The 19,757-nt window shown below is 40.7% G+C and overlaps 1 protein-coding gene across 4 annotated transcripts in view; it reads left to right on the top strand.

Annotated features, from left to right (window-relative positions):
* The window catches only part of SLC25A21 (solute carrier family 25 member 21), a 554,176-nt gene that overhangs the window by 382,146 nt on the left and 152,273 nt on the right, over positions 1-19,757 (top strand). The window lies entirely within an intron of this gene.

The following is a 19,757-nucleotide window of genomic DNA, read 5'->3' as shown; positions in this document are numbered from 1 at the left end:
ATATCTCTGTATTGATCTTCCTCAAGTTTTATACTTGGAAAAGACTGTACTGGTATCTTCAGCTGGGACTCATATAGCTTGAAGGAAAAGAACATTGTGTATTTAAGAGTCTTTTCAATGTTTCTAATTTGATTTGGAATTTAATTCAGTAGATTCCCATTTGGATTTCTCAGAAAACATTTTTGCCAGCCTTATGTGGCTTCATTCTAAGGGTTGATGCATCTCATGAAAGATTGTTGGAGAAATATCAAGGAGACATTTTCATCTTTAATCAGTTCAAAATTGGCATAATAAAATTAACTTGTGGTGGAAACTCATTTTACGTTAAACCTAGGTAAACAACTGAAGTAAGTAGGGGGACTATATACAACAAGTAACACTAAGCTTATAAGAGGAGAGTTGAATTTGAAATTCAGGATTTCTTCCCCATATCATACCTACTCTACATATTAGAGATGGTCTCCCGATGACTTGATAATCTACATGTATTAGGATACGTGCAAGCATGGGTGTGCACTCAGTCGTGTCCGACACTCTGAGCCCATGGACTATAACCTGCCAGGCCCCTCTGTCCATGGACTTTTCCAGGCAAGAACACTGGAGTGGGTTAACATTTTCTTCTCCAGGGTACAGCTGCATGCAAAAAATAAACTAGCATTTTAGCCTAAAGTGTTCACTTTTTAGCCAGAGCTTTCTGATGGAAATATAATACAGCCATACTTATAATTTAAAATTTGCTATTAGCCACATTTTAAAAGTAAAAACTAGATTTTTACCGCAGTGTATCTTTTGGGATCCAATAGTTAAAACGGAGTCCTAGCAAAATGATGCAGTTGTGTTTAATGGGAAAATATTTAATACTTTTTGAGCTCTTAAATTTAAATCTAGATTAATTAAAATAAACCCATTTGCCCAGTTGCACTACCCACACTTCAACTGCTCAATAGCCACATGTGATTAGTGGCTATATTGAACAAGGTAGTTTTAAAATCCACAAGCTTGTGGATTTCACTCAGAGTTATAATGCTATTTTAATGATCTTTTTGTATGTAGTTACTGTTTAGAAGAAACATGATAAAACAAAGATAAATTGCTTTCTCTACATCCACTGAAAATCAGTGTAAATAAAATTCTTTTGTGCTGCACTGATTTCTAAGCACACGTTTATTTCCCATGATTTCAGCTGGCCTCTGCTTCTCTGTGTTGGAAGGCTTGCAAGGATGGAGGGATAGAAATTGTGGCCATGTTATCAATCTGTGACTTTTAAAACCACTCTGAACCCCATCATGAACTTCTAGTAAACCTAAGCTTTCCCTTACATTTCAAGTAATGAAATTGATGATGTAGGATGCTGAGGAAGGGTTGGTGTGGGTTCTGTCATGTATGGTGAAGGGCAATGGTAGCATTCCTTAAGAATATATTAATTTGGAAAAACACATATCTTACAATATTGACCTTTTTTCATCCTATATAAGATGTGCAACTTTAAAACTAAGTAGAGTGAAAATCTGTATTTTCTCCCATTTTGTGTTTTCCCAGAGAAGTGCAAGTGCTTTCTAGATTCCCATTTCCTGAAATAAGAAAAAGGATACAACTGTTATCACCAAAGTCTTAACTAGTGTCCTAGAAGAAAATGGGACTTCCTAAATGGCTCAGAAGGTAAAAAATCTGCCTGCAATGCAGGAGACACGAGAGACACAGGTCTGATCCCTGGGTCAGGAAGATCCCCTGGAGAAGGAAATGGCAACCCACTCCAGTATTCCTGTGTGAAAAATCCCATGGAGAGAGGAACCAGCTGGCTACAGTCCAAGGGGTCACAAAGAGTCAGACATGGCTGAGCAACTAAGGACCAGGATAAAATATTTAGAGAAAAATAAGCCCTTCGAAGGGAATGTTTGGATTCTGTACCTGGTTATTCACACAATCTTCATAATCCCACAGGTTGCATGCTTTACTGAGACTGCCTGTCCCCCCACACCCATATGTGAGGCACTTTTCACACTGAATGGAAGTGATGAGATGTTTGGTTTAATAATAATACTTTCCCATTCGATTGGATGCTTATGTAGCATCTTTTGCTGGGAACCAATGGCAGTAGAGGGGCTTCCCATGTGGCACCAGTGGTAAAGAACCCACCTACCAATGCAGGAGATATAAGAGATGCAGGTTCCATGCCTGGGTCGGGAAGATCCACCGGAGGACGAAATGGCAACCCGCCTCAGTGTTCTTGCCTGGAGAATCCCGTGGACAGAGGAGCGTGGAGGACTACAGTCCATGGGGTTGCCGAGAGTTGGATGCAACTGAAGTGACTGAGCACAATGGCAGTAAAACAATGTTCATGATACCAGAAATATCTGAAAGAGAAAACTGTGATTAGATCTTTGGATGCAAATTCTGTATGACATATTCATAGCATATCCAGGTTGGTTACAAAGTTGGTTTTTTGTTTGTTTGTTCTGCCATAAGACGTAACACAGCAGTACTTCTGTGGTGATTTCTACTTTTTTCTCCCTTTGTGTTTTTTAGGAACATTTCTATTTTTAAATGTAAAGAATTGAATTCTAAATGGGATACTGGGAATATTCACTATTGACAGTGCACGATCCTGTGAAAAGCAATATGTTCTGTCAGTGGTGAAGCAGTCCAGTAGGGGAAGAAGATGCAACAGATGATGGCAACCACATAGCTGAAGGGGAGTGAAAAAGAGGAAGGGAAACTTTAACCAGAAGACATGAAGATGTACGATTTGGTAGACATGTTCTGGGGTTGCCTGCACGTTCCTCCTTTACAATTTGCCGTCACTCAATGGCTCTACTCTTGGGGTGGGCTTGATGGCCATGTTTGTACAATAACTCCATCCCTTGGATGCAGCCAGGTGAACCAGGGATAGATTGCTGACTCCCTAGAGAATATTATCTGTGATGTGATTTTGCAGTGAGAAAACAACAGGAAGCAGAACTCTCAAATTGGGACAATTTGAAGAGGGTTTATAAATGGATTCATTATAAAGAGTATGGGCAGGGTATAAGGAAATTACAAGGAAGAATTCAGGATTCTGGGGCTACCAGCAGGAGGAAGTAAAGCTGTTCCCTATGCCTAAATTCAAAGATGTGTGTGAAGGGAAAGGTTACCAAAACTTGAAAGATGAAAGTCACGAAGAAAGAGCTCCTTGAGAGGAGCAGTGAACTTGTGTTGACAGAGACAAGCCTGAAGAAGTCTCACAGGAAGGAACCAGACAAATAAATGTCCCCAACTCTTTTTCCTCCCTTCTTGTTGTCACCTGCCAGGGCTTCTCATTGACCAAATCCAACTGGAAGGCAGAGAACATAGTAGTCTTTTGATGTTATCAATTCAGATCACCTCTCAGGGCAGTAAACAGGGTGGAGAAGAGTGGAGGGTGGGTCTGAAGGAACAGACTAGAGGGATTTGGCACAAGTAGTGGCAGAGAACAGTAAGCAGTGGGCCCGGGGTTTATGTCCTATTATTCCAAGGCTGGGGTTGCTTTGTCAAGGTCAGTGCTATGGAGAAGAAGGAAGTATGAGTAAGCAGAAGGAGCTGTCTGCAGAGAGGACACAGAGAGAGACACAGAGACAGTGCAGTGCTGATCTCTGGATGAGTTAAGGCAAATCTAGCTGCAGTAACCAATAAGCCAAATTTCAGTGGTTTACCCTCCACCAAGTATACTCACGCTGCTGCTAAGTCACTTCAGTCGTGTCCAACTCTGTGATCCCATAGATGGCAGCCCACCAGGCTCCCCGGTCCCTGGGATTCTCCAGGCAAGAACACTGGAGTGGGTTGCCATTTCCTTCTCCAATGCGTGAAAGTGAAAAGTGAAAGTGAAGTTGCTCAGTCATGTCCAACCCTCAGCGACCCCATGGACTGCAGCCTACCAGGCTCCTCCGTCCATGGAATTTTCCAGGCAAGAGTACTGGAGTGGGGTGCCATTGCCTTCTCCGAAGTATACTCATACAGTAGTTCAATTTAGGAGGTTTCCTCAGTGTGTGATTTAATAATCCAGGCTTCTTCCATCTGGCGGCTGTGCACTCATTAGAGCTTGGGAGCTCTCTGCTTCCTTCTTGCAGGTGATACAGATTTGATGTAAGATGCACAGAGTTGGACACGACTGAAGTGACAGCAGCAGCAGCAGGTAGTCTTGATGTAAAGGTATTTTGCAAGCACCACTCAAAAGAAGCAATAAGATAGAGACTGCAGAAGCCCCGCTCACTTCTTTAAAACCTCAGTCTGGAAGTACCATACATTACTTTTTCACTGAAAAGAACAAGGCAAATGACCTACACCAGGATGTACAGAGGGCTGGAGATGTACTTACTCTCTGGTTGTGTAGGTATCTCCCAGCATCAACTTTATACAAGGAATCACTTCCACAACAGCCCCTGATGGATTCCCACATCCCAGTCCCAATTCCCAGGAGACCAGGAGATTTCATGGCACCTCCTTGACACAGATGGTCTCTGTAGTGGCCACTTCCCCCTGATATGACCTGTGTCACATGGCAGTCCTGGTAACTAAAGCCCTTGGTGAAGCCACATTCATTTAGCATAGGTATTGCAATATAAAAAAGGCATCTGTTTAAAAAAAAAAAAAAGAAGGCATCTGTTTATGTCTTCAGATTTCTAGAATGTTTAAATCTGATATTTTAAAGAAAGTTTTGTTTTTCTTCTTTATATCTAAAAGTGTGATATCTCGATTGTATGCTTGTTTACCTATACACATGTAAACTTTCATAAATTGTATAGCTTTTTAGTTCTCATGTAGTTAGCTTAAATTCAACCCGACCCAAGTAATATTAAGATATATACATACATATTATAACATACTATACCGTACATAGGGGCTTCCGTGATGGCTCAGAAGGTAAAGAAACTGCCTGTGATGCAGGAGACCCAGGTTCAGTCCCCAGGTTAGAAAGATCCCCTAGAGAAGGGAATGACTACCTACTGCAGTATTCTTGCCTGGAAAATTCCATGGACAGAGGAGCCTGGCTGGCTACAGTCCATGAGATTGCAAAGAGGTAGACACTGAGAAATTAACAGTTTCACTCCACTTTCATATATATATATATATATGGGAACCAATCTTCATTGCAGAAAGTTCTCTTGGCATTGTATATTTAAAGTTGTGAATATACTGACTTCACCATTGAAAATGCTCATTTCTCTACTTCTTTTATTCAAAAAAGTTGTGTGCATTCAAGAGAATGAAAAAAAATAGGGACTACTTTCCATCTCTTCTATAAATTGTATCAAGATTTCTTTTAATAGACATTTCAAAGTATGGAATTGCAGCTGTCCTGTGATTTTTGCCAGAATCTGACCTAACACAGATGAGTACGAGTGGGCTTAGCAGTTCCAGAAGTATTAGAAGTATTTGTACTGGGAAGTACAGTATTTTACAGTGTTTCTTTCCCTTTCTTTCTTTTTTCCTCCCTCCCTGCCTCCCTCTATTTCTCCCTCTCTTTCTTTCTCTCCCCTTCCTTCCTTCTTCCTTCCTTTCCTCTTTCAACTACCTCCTCTAGTGCAGCATCAGTAGAGCCGACAGAAAGCCATGGGGATTTGGCCAGATTTCTGAAAAAAATATATTTTTTTAAAAAGAAGTTTTCAAGCTAAACATGCATCTGTGAGAATCTAAATAACAGACACTACTAGTCCATAATGCAGAAATGGAAAACAAACATACAAAAAAACTAGAAGGGCATTTTTATTTCAAGAAACAAACAAATGAAATCCACCAAACAAATAGGGAAGTGGAATGCAGAAGGAGTCGTCATGGCTGAGGTCAGCTGTGCTGTGTGTCCTCACTGTGCTATAAATTCATTCTTGTTTGGCTTCCAGGAACAACAGAACTCTTCATGAAGTCCTTAAAGTGGAGGGATCCCAAAAAAATAGGCACATGGAAGCAGAGCCATCCTTCCACCAGGAGGAGGGACTCCAGCTGCCTGGGGTGCTCTCCCTCAGCGTGACCCCAGCACCAGGGGAGATACCAGAGGAAACCAGACACTGGCTGTCCCTTCTTCCCCTCAGCAGAGCTCATTCTCAAGGAAAGTTCAAACTCAGCCAGAGGCCACTTATCTCAGAACCTCAGTTCTGACACAGGACTGAGACACAGATATAGAAATGGTCACTGGACAGCCAGCTTGTATGTTTTACAGGGAAGGTACTGATGTCTGTGGGGCTGATTCATAGTATGGCCCCTCCAGCCCTCACTGAGGGGTATGACCCAGCTGGTTTATCTGGTCCTTGGTTCACTATTGGGTGTAAGTGATGAATTAAAGGTCATGGGAGGGATGCAGGAGAGAAAAGCGGGAGAAGGAGAGGGAAGCAAGGAGAGTGCTTAGGGGCAGACACGCTGATGGCAAGAAAAGATAGCTCATTGCCTAGCAAGAAGGGAGTGAACAAAACCATGTCAGGAAAACCAAGAACTAGAAAAGCATTATGAGGCCATTAGTGCAAGGACTAGCCTGCCAACACCTTGCAAGGCTTGATGAGATCACTGTGCAACAGGATGGGAGAGTGCTTTCTATTTAGAAGGTCCCTTCCAACCCCAGGCACTACAAAAATGATGTGTATGGGGAGGGGTTCCCAGTGTACTATTCAAGGGAGCAAGCAAGAACACAACAAATCTGGGAATACTTGCCTGCCATTAATGTTTTAATGCTTCATGTTTGTCTCCTATTAGAATGCAAACATCTGTAAGAAGGTCAGTGTCTAAGTTGAGCAGAGTCTCACACCCAAGTGCCCCATATAGAATAGGCATTCTATAAGTGCTGGTTGACTTGAATTCTCTGTAAATTTCACTGTATAAAAGAACACTTCTGTTTTTCTATATTCAGTTTTAAGATATCACTTGTGATGGAAGGGACTAAAACTCCAATGTTTAAGTCTATTTTTCACACTTTAGAATTCATGATGATTAAATGAATGAGAGTGAGTAGAGTTTCACTGGAGACAACCAAAATGCCCCCTAGCAAAATTCTGAAGGAGGGTTTTTTTAATTAATTTATTTTAATTGGTGGTTAATTACTTTATAATATTGTATTGGTTGGTTAAAGGAGGGGTTTTAAATTCACATATTTACTATAGGTTTCTCACGTGGGTATCATTTTATGTGAATGTCTTATGTTTAGTCTTTAAGATTTTAGGGAGTCTAGATTAACCAAGATATCCGGTTATCTGGATCTTAAATTGTAGAACAGAGAATTATTATTTAAAAAACTAATTGCTTTAAAAAGTGAAGTTAGCTTTATTAAGAAGCTGCTTAGTTGGAATTAGATCAGCATTTTGTAAAATTAAATGACTTGCACTGTCTTGAAGTGCTTTGTTACCTGCCAAAGTACCCATCTATAATTCAACGAAAAGCATTAGTTTTATTAAACATTTGGTTAATTAGTGAAACACGGATTTCTGTACAAGTTCTGTGAACAAGTTAGGCTTTCTCTGGGTGGAAATAATTCACATATCTTTTCTGTTTCTAGCATTCTAAGTGATTATTAATTCTTTTAGCATGTTATTTGATGATAATAATGAAACCACATCCTTCACCAAGGGCACTCTCAAGCATGGGTTCATTGACATAATGGAGTATTCATCCTTAAAAGTTATTAGTTGAGAGAAGGAGAAAGTGAGCAAAAGAATTTACAGAGTTAGTAGATAGTGGCCTTGACAATATTTTCCGGGCACACATTGGGCACTTAAAACACTTGGAAATAAATCCCACAGAATAGATGCTAGATAAACATAGAAAGGGTATTTTTTGATCCAGAATGTATCAGTCCAGCTGTCTACAATGAGAAGGCTGAAAGGAATCACTTGATGTCTTTGCTCTTCAAATAGAATTGAAATTCTTCTACCAAAGATGTCCTTCCCACTTTCCCCAGGCAGAGATTTCTCTCCATCCATAGTGTATATCCCTGGCAAGGAGAGATCAAATTAAGTGGACACAGTTGCCTTTCATTTGGTGACGTGCACGTAACATTATTCCCTTTTTAACAAATGAAAAAGCTTGAGTTCAGAATAGTGATTTTTACTGATCTTTCACTGAGTTAGAGAGACAAATTTCTATTACAACTGACAGACTCCAGGGAAACCTACTCCCTCCAGTCTGATGCCTTTGTAGCTCCAGGCTGATACTTTTCTTTTTCTTTTTTTTTCATTTTTCAAGTGATTTTAACCCTTGAATAGAAGGAACTCTGAAATTCAACCCTGAGATGAGAGGAAGAATGTAAAAATGCAGAGTTAAAAGTGGTTTACAAGTAAGCAGGATTATTACTATTTTGGGGTCATTTTCAGGTCCTGTCCACCCATGAAATCCTTTTGAAAATTGTGTCCTCATTTGGAATCAATAACTCACCCATATCTTGGTAACATATGAGGTCAATCTTGATATAAAAATATAAACTTCCCTTGAAATTTTCCTCAACTTTGATAAGCATATACATGTTTTCTTCATTAATAGCCAAGTTTATTATCTCCATTCTTCAAATTTCTTTCTAGCATAAGCATTTATGCTTACGACTACAAAGAAACCACCCACACTTTTCATCTTTCTTTCTTTGACATTATTGAAAAGCAGCCTTTCTTATCAATACTAAGTAAACTATAAAATAGGCCCATTTGATAAGTTAAAATAACATGGATTGTATATGTTAGGTCTGTAGGGACATCTTCTCTGACATTCCCCCTCACTGGGACCCAGGCTTATGGTCTCTAATGCATAATTAATTTCTGTCAAGTGGCTATGTTCCCAGGGCCAGGCAAAAAGATTCTGGTAGATTTGACTGTTTCTTAATTCCCTGTTCCGGAAATCTTTTATGAAGGCTAGAAACCAAGAATTTCAGTACCGTCCAGAGCAATGAGCTGAGGTTCAAGAATGCTGAGGTAAGAATGATGTCGTGTGGTCTGCTGTCCTGAGGTGGTAGGTGCTATTGGTGAACATCGGAAAGTTGTGAACCCAAGTTGGGAGGGGTGGAAAGGGGAGGACCAGAGAAAAAACATAGCTAACTTTTGGAGGGGGGGTGGTTCAAATTTTTTGAAACTGCAATTATTTGGGGACTATGGGGAAACTGTGATACTTATCATGACTGTAGTTATTTTAATATTTGATTGCTGAATTTGATGTAGCCCTCTCTGTGTTCATCACCTTGGTAATGGGTTTTCATTGAGTTAGACAAGGCTGTGGTCCGTGTGATTAGATTGACTAGTTTTCTGTGATTATGGTTTCAGTGTGTCTGCCCTCTGATGCCAGTGTCAGACTTTATTTTGGGGGGCTCCAAAATCACTGCAGATGGTGATTGCGGCCATGAAATTAAAAGACGCTTACTCCTTGGAAGGAAAGTTATGACCAACCTAGATAGTATATTCAAAAGCAGAGACATTACTTTGCCAACAAAGGTCCGTCTAGTCAAGGCTATGGTTTTTCCAGTAGTCATGTATGGATGTGAGAGTTGGACTGTGAAGAAAGCTGAGCACCGAAGAATTTATGCTTTTGAACTGTGGTGTTGGAGAAGACTCTTGAGAGTCCCTTGGACTGCAAGGAGATCCAACCAGTCCATTCTGAAGGAGATCAGTCCTGTGTGTCCTTTGGAAGGAATGATGCTAAAGCTGAAACTCCAGTACTTTGGCCACCTCATGCAGAGTTGACTCATTGGAAAAGACTCTGATGCTGGGAGGGATTGGGGGCAGGAGGAAAAAGGGACGACAGAGGATGAGATGGCTGGATGGCATCACCGACTTGATGGACATGAATTTGAGTGAACTCCGGGAGTTGGTGATGGACAGGGAGGCTTGGTGTGCTGCAGTTCATGGAATTGCCAAGAGTCAGACACGACTGAGCGACTGAACTGAACCGAATGGGTTTTATTTCCAATCTGTGATCCATCCCGCTTTTTTCCCAAGTACAATTTGGTTTCATGCTAGTTGGCCACTGTAATGGCCAGCCTCTGTTAATGTACTTGGGAAATATAGATAGGTGTGTTCGGTTGTGAGGTCATTTGTTGGCATTAAGAGTGAATTTTAATTCAATATAGATATGATACCTACACATATATGTCTTTTCAAAGAGTGGTAGCATTATCATCTAATATTAAGCATAGTTTATAATGTGACCAGTAGTTTACAAAGCAAAATGACTGAAAGATAGGCTAGTCAAAGTTTTAATTGAGACCAGTTTATGCTTGGAGCATTTTAATCATATAGCTCTGTCAATTAGCCTGTTTTACTGCTTGTGGTTTAACATTATTAGATTTAGGTTGTAATCTCTAATGATCATTTGTCTCTGACTTGTTAACTAGCATATTTTCATTAAAATAAATTGTAGAATTATATTGTCAGTGTACTTAGTTATTATCCCTTAAGTAATAAAAACAACTGGGAGAAGTTGTGCCAGACAGTAGAATAAACTCTCTTATCATGATTCATTTTACAATGTCAAATTTTACCAGGTCCAAAATACTAAGAATACCTTATGATTGTGTAAGATGTATGAAACTAGATCTATTTCATCACATTAATCAGGACACATAGGTAAATGTTTATTGTAACAAAATTTGTGGTTAACAAAATGATGAGCCATTTACTGGATATTTAAGTGTACTGTCGAAGTGTGAATTGTACAATGTACAGTCACAGGCTATCAGGTTGTAAATCTCCCTGGCTTGTGAAAGGAGACTGCAATTAGAGGGTCTCGGATCACAGGAAATCACCAAAAGTATAATCAGGCTATCTGGGTTGATCTGATATTTCAGAGAGATAATATTTTTGAGGCTTTGTTCAAAAACTTGTTCAAAATTACATGGCACAGAAGATTTCCCTCACTTTTGTGGCCTTGCCAAGATGTTATTACCTTATCTGTAGTAATTATCTAGGTTGACTGAGCACTCCAGGTTACGTGTTTCTTCAAAATTATAAACTGTTTTATAATAACAGAGAGAAATTTATTGGTCTTCTTTACAATATCATAAACACTAAGCCAAAGCATAGCCCAACCCACATATTCCTAGTAAAGACATTCAGACTTTAAACAGACAAAGGACATCTTAATTTTTACCAGGTAAAGGCACCTACTTCCTATATAAAGAGACTCCCTCATAGATGACCGAGCAACCATCAGAAGAAGTATCTTTTCCCCCCCTGAACTGTCAGGATAATTTGATGGGCAGCCAAATATGTGAGTACGGCTTTTGAATTTCAGTCTGTGATCACTGCTGAGGCAGAGCCAAACGCATGACCCTTGTGGATTTGTTAGCCTTATTTTAGGGTGTTAATTGATGCCAGGCCTAGATTGTGACTAGATTGTGAACCCAGCAAGCAAAGGCAATGCTTAAGCTGCAGATGGACTAAATTCCTAGAATCTCTATTAAATATTGTGTCCTGTCTTATTCTTATTTTATAACTAATTACTACATCTCCCTGTATCTGCCCACCCACCCCCGGCCCACATTTATTCCATTCCTGAAAGCAGGACCTGTGGTTTCCATTGTTGGGTCTCCCAGACTCTTAACCTTGCCCCTTGTACTGATGGAGGTCTTGGGAAAAGTTGAGACCAAAATCTGGGTCCTAACTGTAAACCACACCCTTCCAACATGATTAAAGGGCTCTTTTGTTCATCATGGCTAAGGCAACAGTATGTGGATTTTTGTTATATTTAGTCTTAAGTAAAACAAAATACCCATAGCTAAGATTTTTTTTTAATTACCATTCACCATCACCAGGGACTTAAAATTAGAACAAGAAGGCTATGGACAATAGAGAAATGTTAGAAGAAAACCTTTCTCCTCAGCACTTGCTTAAGAAAACTGGCAGACTGATCTCCTAAGTCAGCAGCCTCAACTCTCCACCACCCGACGTGGTCCCTTTGCAGGGATGACTGCATGGCCCCTTCCCTCTTCAGTTCAGTGGTTAGCCTTTCATGGGAAGGGGTATTTCTTCTCTTGGGGCAGCTTCAGTGTAAGGTAATTTTTCAGAGTACAGGAAACAACATACTTGGTGGGAATTTCTCTACAGATGTGCTTTATAGGGCCTTTCTCCAAAGTTTGTATGGTAGGCATGCACATCTGAATTTCAAATTCTCAGACGTGTCTTTGCATGTTCAGTAATTTGGCCATGCTCAACCAACCAGTAAGCAAGCAAACATACTCTGTAGAAACAACGTCTTATTTCAGTAAGATAGGCTAATTACAGTGAATTAGAATCTTTATTTAATCTTCCTACAGTTATCCTTTTAATGTGTTCTGTAATTGCAAACCTTTAGTCTGTTAATCTCTGATTCATTAGTGGGTTTCTTAAGTGTTATAAAGGAGCACGTGTAACATTCTGGTAATTACTAATAATCTTTGTTCACAGCACATTTACAAAGATCTCTGCAGGGAGTTTCCTTAGGCTCATCACCACTTATTGTCAGTGTACAAGTTTCATTAGCAGTCTCTCACGCTTATAAAATACGGAATTTGGGGTTTTACAAAGCAAAATGAAATGTTTCTTATCTCTTATGGCTAACAAAGTCCAATGTTAAGTCAGTATGTCACTGTCCCTTCAAAGTCAAGTGTCCTCTAGTGTCTGTGGTGCCATTTTACCACCGAGGAGAAAGGTAAAGAGGGATTCGATTATAGTTCTCACCAGTTTACACTATTTTTTGGCGGCAGCACTGGAAGCAAAACTAGTGTTTCCTAGACAGTGTCTCAGTTTCCCAAGCACCTCACCTCCTTTAACACAAAGGTGTAGTTTTTATGGAGCAGTGCATGATGATAGCATAAAAGTCCACTCAGGGAGACAAGAACCACTAGGGGCTGTCTCTGGTGGTGAAGGTACCCATGCATCCTCACCCTAAAAAAACCCGATTCTTTCTGCCTCTTCCTTGAGACCCAAAATCCCTGTAACAGGGGACCTGTTCTGGAAGAGAGCATATCAAATTAAAAACCGCATTGTATGCCTGCTCAGTCACTTTGGTTGTGTCTGACTCTTTAAGACCCCATGGATTGTAGCCCACTAGGCTCCTCTGTCCATGGGATTTTCTTGGCAAGAATACTGGAGTGGGTTGCCATATCCTCCTCCATGGGATCTTCCTGACCCAGGGATTGAGCCTGCATCTCTTGCGTCTCCTACATTGCAGGTGGAGTCTTTACCCACTGAGCCACCTGGGAAACCCAAAAAGACACAATAAGGATAAATAAATGGTGTGAATGCTCTTCTAAGAGCAAGGTAGGAGAGAGCATTAGGATATTCCTGGACCAGAAAAGGATCTGGAGATGATGCTAAAAATAAAACCCACCATTCTCACTGTTTTGCTTAGGATTGGTGGCAGTGCAAAAGAGATGAGTTAGGATGGCTTTTGCCCAATTTCCAAATCCTCTTTGTTTCCCAGCCCTCAGTTCAGTTCAGTTCAGTTGCTCAGTCACGTCTGACTCCTTGCGACCCCATGAATCGCAGCATGCCAGGCCTCCCTGTTCATCACCAACTCCCAGAGTTCACTTGGACTCACTTCCATCGAGTCCGTGATGCCATCCAGCCATCTCATCCTTGGTTGTCCCCTTCTCCTCCTGCCCCCAATCCCTCCCAGCATTAGAGTCTTTTCCAATGAGTCAACTCTTTGCATGAGGTGGCCAAAGTACTGGAGTTTCAGCTTTAGCATCATCCTTCCAAAGAAATTCCAGGGCTGATCTCCTTTAGGATGGACTGGTTGGATCTCCTTGCAATCCAAGGGACTCACAAGAGTCTTCTCCAATAACACAGTTCAAAAGCATCAATTCTTTGGTGCTCAGCCTTCTTCACAGTCCAACTCTCACATCCATACATGACCACACGAAAAACCGTAGCCTTGACTAGATGGACCTTAGTCAGCAAAGTAATGTCTCTCCTTTTGAATATACTATCTAGGTTGGTTATCACTTTTCTTCCAAGGAGTAAGCGTCTTTTAATTTCAGGGCTGCAGTCACCATCTGCAGTGATTTTGGAGCCCCCAAAAATAAAGTCTGACACTGTTTCCACTGTTTCCCCATCTATTTCCCATGAAGTGATGGGACCGTATGACATGATCTTAGTTTTCTGAATGTTGAGCTTTAAGCCAACATTTTCACTCTCCACTTTCACTTTTGTCAAGAGGCTTTTTAGTTCCTCTTCACTTTCTGCCATAAGGGTGGTGTCATCTGCATATCTGAGGTTACTGATATTTCTCCCGGCAATCTTGATTCCAGCTTGTGTTTCTTCCAGTCCAGCATTTCTCATGATGTACTCTGCATATAAGTTAAATAAGCAGGGTGACAATATACAGCCTTGACGTACTCCTTTCCCTATTTGGAACCAGTCTGTTGTTCCATGTCCAGTTCTAACTGTTGCTTCCTGACCTTCATACAGATTTCTCAAGAGGCAGGTCAGGTGGTCTAGTATTCCCATCTCTTTCAGAATTTTCCACCGTTTATTGTGATCCACACAGTCAAAGGCTTTGACATAGTCAATAAAGCAGAAATAGATGTTTTTCTGAAACTCTCTTGCTTTTTCCATGATCCAGCAGATATTGGCAATTTGATCTCTGGTTCCTCTGCCTTTTCTAAAACCAGCTTGAACATCAGGGAGTTCACGGTTCACGTATTGCTGAAGCCTGGCTTGGAGAATTTTGAGCATTACTTTACTAGCATGTGAGATGAGTGCAATTGTGCGGTAGTTGAGCATTCTTTGGCATTGCCTTTGTTTGGGATTGAAATGAAAACGGACCTTTTCCAGTCCTGTGGCCACTGCTGAGTTTTCCAAATTTGCTGGCATATTGAGTGCAGCACTTTCAGAGCATCATCTTTCAGGATTTGAAATAGCTCAATAGGAATTCCATCACTTCCACTAGCTTTGTTCGTAGTCATGCTTTCTAAGGCCCACTTGACTTCACATTCCAGGATGTCTGGCTCTAGATGAGTGATCACACCATCGTGATTATCTGGGTCGTGAAGATCTTTTTTGTACAGTTTTTCTGTGTATTCTTGCCACCTGTTCTTAATATCTTCTACTTCTGTTAGGTCCATACCATTTCTGTCCTTTATCGAGCCCATCTTTGCATGAAATGTTCCCTTGGTATCTCTAATTTTCTTGAAGAGATCTCTAGTCTTTGCCATTCTATTCTTTTCCTCTATTTCTTTGCACTGATTGCTGAAGAAGGCTTTCTTATCTCTTCTTGCTATTCTTTGGAACTCTGCATTCAGATGCTTATATCTTTCCTTTTCCCAGCCCTAAAGCACCACAAATAATCATGCAATCTAACTAAATGCAAGGTATGTGCTATGCAAATATATCTTCAGAACAAGTCTTATCACCTACCCTAATCTGACTTTTTGCAACTCAATTGCCACCATTCATATAAGCATATAGATCACATATACATGTATATACACATATATTTATGTGCCTCTGTGTGTGTGTGTGTGCCCTGAAGCCTCCACTTTTCAGTATAGACACTGTCAGCCAACAGTAGATGAAGATGATAGATATAAAATTTACTTTGGAAATAAAGGCATTGTATAAGTTTGACATTTAGGAATTTTCAAAGAATTCATTCTACAGCTTTTAAGGCAGCAAAATTGTTGTATTTCTCAAGACGTATCTTTCTTGTGGTGTCTTAGAAAGTGCTCAGACAAACTGAATGCCTAAAGCAGCATTTCTAACCATGCTAAGAATCAGCAACAGACTTTGGTATCGCTGAGTAAGTCCACCAGTAAGTTAGCGAAAATACTGCAGTAATAGTTCTTGTCCAGTTTAAAGAAAAATACTTTAGTAAGTGAGAACATTCTTTGGCTTTTAAAAATATGCTTATACACTTGCTTATGAACATGGAGCATCTCTTCCTTGCCCTGTGGAAACTACAACAGTAACTTGCTTCATACTAACATCTATGGTGCAGGAGATGGTATGGCTGTTTCCTCCCAACTCTAAGAGAGTGCAATACCAGGCTCACTGGCCCCACACCGCATGAGACCGCTGACTTCTGGGCAATGGAGCATAAGGTCTGAGCCACACTCCTTTCCCTGTGTTTCATTCTGATCTGATATTAGGCACTGAATATTTCTTAAGTATTACTCCATTGTCCAATGTGCCCATTTGGCAGCAAGTTTTCATTCTAATAAAAAGACGTTACTCAAATGGAGATTCCAGATGTGTCTAAGCTGCTTTTATTAGGACAATGGGAAAGTCCAACCTTTTCTTCTAAACACAATCAGGAGTAGTGTGGCTTTGCCTTTGTAATTTTACAAAGAGTTGTATTACGTAACTGGAAAATTGTCTCCCCGAGCATAGAGAGAATTTGTTAGCACAGAACGCAGCTTGGAAAATGCTGATGTAAAGCCTCAATCCAAGAGAGAAACCTTTTAAGTTGCTGAAATGTAATGGAGAGGAAGAAGGAAATTGCTATTTTACATGATTGGCCAAAATGCACTGTAATTATATCGACTTGAAACAGATTCCTTAGAAGAACTGATAACTCTGTGATCAGAATAAGTCATGTGTAGTGGAACTAAATGCAGCATGGACCTTCTCTGCAGAGAGTAGACTTGCCACTATGTGAGATGTGCAGTAGAAGAGACAGCTGTACTTGCCCTAGCCTGCTTAATGGGACCTCCAGCTGCTTCAGGAGAGTAAGGAATGGTGGGAGGTTTGATGGAAGAATTAGTGTTTACCATGTCTGCCCATCCTTTTGCACTGGCCTACAGCATAGCCTGTGGACTCTCCTCCTCATGCGATACTGTTTTGATGTTGCCACTCCTGTTTGTAATGATCACAGCATCACTCATCAGACAGATAGCTTCTAAATGGAACACTCTTCAAAGATTCCACCAACTGTCCTTGCTGCCAGTTTTGAAGTGGGAGGATAAAGTTTAATCACAGGACTTCCTTGTAGCTCAACCGATAAAGAATCTGCCTACAATGCAGGAGACCAGGGTTAAATCCCTAGGTCAGGAAGATCCTCTGGAGAAGGGAATGGCAGTCCACTCCAGTATTCTTGCCTGGAGAATCCCATGGACAGAGAAGCCTGGCAGGCTACAATCTGTGGGGTCGCAAAGAGTCGGACATGACTGAGTGCCTAAGACACACAAACACACAAAGTTTAATCACATATATTTAGCCCGAATATATATTCCTCATTTTCCCTTTTCCCTCCATTGTTTCTGTGTAGTGCTATAATATTTTCAGTTGGCCGCAGATGGGAGATCATCTCTCCTAAGAGTAATAATAGTGTTTATTCAGCACTAGCAAAACTCATTGGCTGACATGTGATACTCCGAAATATATTCCTAAACATTATTCCTTGTATACGGTAATCATCTATTTGTATATCTCCTTCACTTAACTATAAGCTTCTAAAGGGCAGGATTATGTCTAATTTTCTTCAAAATGTCCCAAATAGTGGAGTACCTAATAGTAAGTATTCAAGAATTCATTAACTGAGAATAGTGTATTGGAAATATCTGTTTGGATATTGAAAAAAGAAAGAAATTGCAACCAGTGAGTGAAATACTAAACTTCCAATAGCCAAGTTAGATAACTAATTAATTAAGAAATAATTGTACCCTGTGTTTTATTTTTGCATGAGCTAAGAGAGGACCCACCTTGGTATTACTGGAACCCGCAGACATCATAGGCAAAGCTGATATCTCTAACCCCATCAGTAAGAGAGGAGCTAAGGTCGATTTTCTTGCCATTAGAATTCAGTTACTTTGATCCTTCTGCTGCCTCACAGTTCCTTCTAGGACCAATCACGTGACTATGAGATGGCCACAGAGTTAGCTGAAATGCTGAGGAGCAGGAAAAAGCCAAATGCTCTATATTGGTTGCTGACTTGATCTCATAAACACCATCCTCTAACCTGCTCAGGTCTCCACCCACTCTGGGCAGCTGAATGCCACCAGCAGGGTGCTAAAACATCCATCCTAAAGGATATGCAGGAGGTTGTCACAGTAGGAGATTTTTTCCTTCACATCTCTTAAGAGGCTGTCTTTTCCTCTCTTATTTCCTCACTGGAATGCTTCCTCTCTCTCACTCTTTTTGCCTCTCTGAATCCTACAGGAGCAGCTTCAATCCCTTCTGCTTCCTCAGATCCTTCGTGACTCTGCAGAAAGCAGTAATTGCTCCCTCTGATGAACACCTGGGCAACTTATGCTGATGCTACTTGACATTTTGGATAGTTTTCCTTATATTATCAGTTGTTTTTTCTGATTTATTTACTGTGCTTCTCAAGAGTGAGGATAATTCCCTGGGTTTTTGTAAAATCCATAGCATATTATTTCATATGGCAAATATTTTTAAAAAATACTTGGTGATTTGGGAGAAAAGCATCTAGAAAGGAATTTGACAAAGGTTAGTGAACTTCGGGGCTTCCCAGGTGGCTCAGTGATAAAGAATTCACGTGCCAATGCAGGAGGCACAGGTTCGATCCCTAGGTCAGGAAGATCCCCTGGAGAAGAAAACTGGAAACCTGCTCCAGTATTGTTGCCTGGGAAATTCCATGGACAGAGGAAGGAGCCTGGCAGGCTACAGTCCGTGGGGTCAGAAACAGTCAGGCACAACTGAGTGAGTGAGCACACACAAATCTCTGGGGTCAGAAAGAGTTGGGCGAAGCAGAGTGAATGAGCACACAGGGGTGCAAACTTCAGCAATGCTAAATCTAGGACTTACTATTATTGCTTTCTGAGTTGATGAGGATCAAGAGAGGATCATGTTAAATGTATCATTTAAAAAAAAAACAGTTTGATTTAAAGAGAAAAAGGATTACCCAACAAGCTCACCTTTTTAATGACATTTCTCTTAACCTCCATTCATATTCTGGCATCATTATCTTCACCCAGACTGTCATAATTGTCTTCATCATTGTTCTGCCCTCCATACTCCCATTCTAATCCACCCAATCAGACAATAAATATTTTATTAGGAATTTGTATGTTTCAAGTAATCTACTGAAGAAAGCTGAGTGCCAAAGAATTGATGCTTTTGAACCGTGGTGTTGGAGAAGACTCTTGAGAGTCCCTTGGACTGCAAGGAGGTCCAACCAGTCCATTCTGAAGGAGATCAGTCCTGGGTGTTCATTGGAAGGACTGATGCTAAAGCTGAAACTCCAAAACTTTGGCCACCTCATGTGAAGAGTTGACTCACTGGAAAAGACTCTGATGCTGGGAGGGATTGGGGGTAGGAGGAGAAGGGGATGACAGAGGATGAGATGGCTGGATGGCATCACCGACTCGATGGACATGAGTTTGAGTGAACTCCGGGAGTTGGTTATGGACAGGGAGGCCTGTTGTGCTGCGATTCATGGGGTCGCAAAGAGTCGGACACGACTGAGCAACTGAACTGAACTGAACTGAACTAGAAGAATCGATTCCCTCATCTTAGGATGGCAACTATCCTGCACAATCATGTTCAGCAACTCTCCACTTTACAAAGTTAAATGTAATCCAGCCTCACTTGCCAGGCTTATCATATACTGTTCTTTCCAACCACTTCAAACAAAGAAAAATAGTCTCTCTTTTCTGTGATATATGTGTTAGTTTTCAGCTTAATTCCTGGGGGCCTAGAACTATAAAATAAATCACTCTCAGAGGTAGAAGTTGTGATCATGTCATAAATCCAACAATCTGAGGAAAGCATCTCAGAGTAGACACTATTAGAGGTATATCTGAGAACTTCTATTTTTAAAGGCTTGCTAAGATTGTGGAGGGATGTACAGAAGGGGGAAGGGCCTTACCTTAGAGTTGGGACAAGGAAGTTAAACACAAGGGG

This window comes from Ovis canadensis, chromosome 18 (genome assembly GCF_042477335.2).
Source record: "Ovis canadensis isolate MfBH-ARS-UI-01 breed Bighorn chromosome 18, ARS-UI_OviCan_v2, whole genome shotgun sequence".
Taxonomy (NCBI): domain Eukaryota; kingdom Metazoa; phylum Chordata; class Mammalia; order Artiodactyla; family Bovidae; genus Ovis; species Ovis canadensis.
This window is presented reverse-complemented; position numbering and strand designations above follow the sequence as displayed.